This window comes from Bison bison, unplaced genomic scaffold (assembly GCF_000754665.1).
Source record: "Bison bison bison isolate TAMUID 2011002044 unplaced genomic scaffold, Bison_UMD1.0 scf7180017864166, whole genome shotgun sequence".
NCBI classification, from domain to species: domain Eukaryota; kingdom Metazoa; phylum Chordata; class Mammalia; order Artiodactyla; family Bovidae; genus Bison; species Bison bison.
This window is the reverse complement of record NW_011494738.1, coordinates 2,394,428-2,398,734: the sequence shown is the minus strand read 5'-3', so window position 1 is coordinate 2,398,734 and position 4,307 is coordinate 2,394,428.

Below are 4,307 nucleotides of genomic sequence, written 5' to 3'. Positions count from 1 at the left end.
GCTGAGTTCCAAGCTATTGTCCTTCCTTGCGTGGGGTCGCGCGCGCTCCCTGCGATTGCCCCGCGAGCCCTAAGTCGCCGTGGCCTCGGTAGAGGCAAACAGACGGCGTAGTGCCCCACGCCGTTTATGGAAAAACCTAGGTACTCTGCCCACCCTACTTGTTGCTTATAGACTTTTTACCCTGTCCCCTCTAAACTCTCGTCTTTCTGGCGTTCTTCTGGCCGCCTTCGTTTCAGAAAAAGGAATTAAATATTCAACAAACATTAATTGAGCCACTGCTGTGTGTCAAACACTTTTAGGCCCTTGAGGTGCAAAGTTTCAGAACACCTGGTTTCTGCCTTCCAAGGACTTTACAGTAATCTGGAGCTGTTGACTAAGGAGTAAGCAATTACAAAACAGTATCGCTCTTAATGGCTAGATAAGTATAGGATGTCTTGAGAACATCTAGAGAAGACTTCAAACAGAACGGGGTGTCAGGTAGTTCTAGAAATGATACCTAAAGTTGAGCTTAAGGATTGAGTGCAAAATTTATTAGAAGAAAAAACAGCGTTCAAGAGGGAAGGGACATATACCTATGGCTGATTCGTGTTGATGTTTGGCAGAAACGAACAGAATTATGCAAAGCATTATAGTTTAATTAAATAGGCAATTTAGAAAAAAAGAGCTGAGGAAGCAGCTCAGACTGCAGCCTTGCATTCTAGGAATTCAAAGTTCAAAATAAAGATTGCTTGCAGAGAGGGGAGTGAAGAATGAGACTTCGAAGGACATGCTAAGGGGTTTATAGAGCTGTATCTTAAAGGCAACAAGAAGCTGAAAAATTTTAAGCATAAGAGTGGTATGATTCTGAAGATTCTGAAGAATCATTCTGATTTTGTGTGGAGATGGATTAGAACAGACAGGGTCGGAAACTGGCAGATCCCTTAAGGAGATGTGACGTAATGGTGGGCTGCATGTTGGTTGAAATGATTCAAGAGCTATTTCAGCAAGAATGGCCTGAGTTTCATAGTTGATAGGATATGAAGAGTGAAACAGGGAAAAAGTCAGGATGGTGTCAGATTTTTGGGTTGGGAAACAGATATAAAGCACAGCAGAAACATCAATGGAGGCAGAATGCCTAAGGAATTAGAAAATATTTTCATGTATGGATCAGGAGGGTCATCTAAAAGGGGATATAGCATATAGGTGAATTGGAGGGAATGAGATACAGAGTATTGTTAGAAGATAAATGGAGGCATAGTAAAAAATTTAAGGATTTACATGAGAAAAATTGATTGGAATTGGGCAACACCAAACCTGGAGCAGGGACAGAAGCCAGGGAATGACATAAAAAGTGCAGAAGCAAAGGAAGGAAATTATTTGATTGGCTACAGCTGAAAGCCTAGTTAGCTATCTTTGATTGTTGTCTTTAGTGTTTAGATTTCATAATCTTGAGGCATGTACACACTTAGACTTGGGTTTGCTTACATAGCCCACCAAGGCATTAGAGACACCTTGGTCTAATGGCCTCCTTGTTTAATTAATTTAATAGTATGAATAGAATAGAGCCCTTGACCACAGTGTTAAGGAACTCCATGTTTAGAGATGGATAGAGAGGAGAGATGGCACCCCACTCCAGTACTCTTGCCTAGAAAATCCCATGGATAGAGGAGCCTTTTAGGCTGTGGTCCATGGGGTTGTGAAGAGTCAGATACGACTGAGCGACTTCACTTTCACTTTTTACTTTCATGCACTGGAGAAGGAAATGGCAACCCACTCCAGTGTTCTTGCCTGGAGAATCCCAGGGACAGGGGAGCCTGGTGGGCTGCTGTCTCTGGGGTCGCACAGAGTCGAACACGACTGAAACGACTTAGCAGTAGCAGCAGCAGAGAGGAGAGAGACTGCAAAGAATACTCACAAGAAGCAGTCTGAGAGGTAAGTGTTCTAGGAAAGTGAGCTTTTTAAAAAACTGTTTCAGTTAGAGGAATTGGTTAATAATAGCAAAGGTGGCTGGGAGGTTAAATGAGATCAGAGAATGGCTTATTGGAGTTACTGATAAAGCAAATAACAGTTTCAGTGGAATGTAGGAATGGAAAAAGCAGATTGCAATGATAAAGGATGAATGGAAAGTAAATAGAGACAGCCAAGGTGGACAACATTTTTTGATAGTTTGGGTGGGAAGAACAAGAGAAAAATAAGGTAGCTGGAATGAAAAGAATTTTTGAAAGTGGACTGTTTTGAAATATTGATGAGAAGGCACCAGTGGAGAGAGAGATTGAAAATAATGTGGGTGAAGATGCAGAGAGTGGGAGAGAGCATGGATTCACTGGCCTTTAGCAGTAAACCATCCTCTCCTGTTGGCAGAGGAGGAAAGCAGGGGAAAACAGGTGCAAAAGCAGAGGGGTTTGCAAATTTGGTGCCTGGAAGTTGGGGGTCTTTCTGGTGGTTTCTATTTATTTTTATTTTTGGTGAAGCAAGAAAATGACAGTGATGGGAGGAAGTGGTGGATAGGAGATTTGAGGTGTTGGGGAAAGGGTTTGGAGTCATCTTAGAATACAGAAAATTGACTAAAAAACCAGAATTGCTTGGTAGTTAAGGGTGGAAGCATGAATTTACCATTATCTGACTACATGACCCAGTGACTCCATTAGTGATCTATTATTTCTACAATAATGTTTAACAGTCCAGGATTATATGCTATACAGGCTGATATGATCGAATGACAAGCAAGAGGTTATATATGTTAGCAGTAGTGATGGTAGTGGTTTTAGCTGTCATTTCTTGAGCACTTCCCTCAGCCTGTGCTTTATCCTCTTTATCTCATTGAATAAGAAGAGATCTTGGAGTTGAGAATATTTGAAAGAGAATGGTTAACATCTAAATTGGTTGAAGTGTAAGAAGAGAGAAGAGGTGAAGCAGTGGTTCCAGGTGATCTCAGTTTCCCTGGGAATGGATGTCTGAACTGGAAAGATCAAAAGAATTATTGGAGCAAAAAAAGATGAAGTCCCTGTTATTCTATGTGAAGTTTAATAGAAAACACCATTCAGACCCCTTCAGGTGAGAAAGGTAGGAGACCTTAAGTTTCTTCAGAAGACCAAGGCTACTCATCATTAGAGATGGTATGCAAAGTCTGGAGTTAATTTTCTCTTCTCAGACCAACTCCCAAGCATTTTTTATCTCCTAGAGCTCAGGATACTCTGCCAAAGGATAACAACTCAGTATGCTTTCAGCCAGACCTTCCACAGAGGGAGACTCTGACTTCTTATCAGACTCCTCTAGGAAACAGACTGTGATCACTTTTCTTGGAAGACCTCGAAAGTGCAGTAGCCCTTCATGAAAAACATTCTAAAGAGAGAGGCTTCCCCTCAAACTGGAGGATTTGGCAGGGATAATTATCATCAGATATTTATGACATGGATGTACTTGCTGGCCCACTACATGATCAACCACTTATTAGTGAACAAAAATGACAGGTTGTTAGTTTCACGCCTTCTCCTGCCTTGGTTTTTTCTGTATATGATGTATTTGGGACCAGGGGCAGGGGTGTTTTGACAGGTATTAATAGATGAATCTCTGTTGTCAGAGCATAATACTTAGAAATATTTGAATTCTATTAGAAAGACTCTAATCAAATACCTAAACTCCTGTCGTGCAACAGTTATTAAAGTCACAAGATTATTGGATTTGAGAAATGAGGGGTTTTTTTTCCTCTAGTACCTATATGATTTTTAAGTTTTGAATTTTTCAGCCAAAAACCCTCTAATCCACCCATAATACCCATTTTACTAATTAGAGTATATTTAGAACTCAATTTTTAATAAGAAGGCAATCACAGCTAACAATGAATTTTCCCGTGATTATTTTAGTTGTTCTGTTTCTTGGACATTTTACCATTTCACTACAATGGAGTTTGCTGTAGGTTGTTTTTGTTTTTTTTTAAATTTATCTTGCCGTGGATTTGTTTCATAAAAGATGATTATGGTTTACCAGGCATGCAAAATTTTCAGCTATTTTCACAATCATTTTGTTCCTCTTCTCTCCTTATCAGATCAGATCAGATCAGATCAGTCACTCAGTCGTGTCCGACTCTTTGCGACCCCGTGAATCGCAGCATGGCAGGCCTCCCTGTCCATCACCAACTCCCGGAGTTCACTGAGACTCACGTCCATCGAGTCAGTGATGCCATCCAGCCATCTCATCGTCTGTCGTCCCCTTCTCCTCCTGCCCCCAATCCCTCCCAGCATCAGAGTCTTTTCCAATGCGTCAACTCTTTGCATGAGGTGGCCAAAGTATTGGAGTTTCAGCCTCAGCATCAGTCCTTCCAATGAACA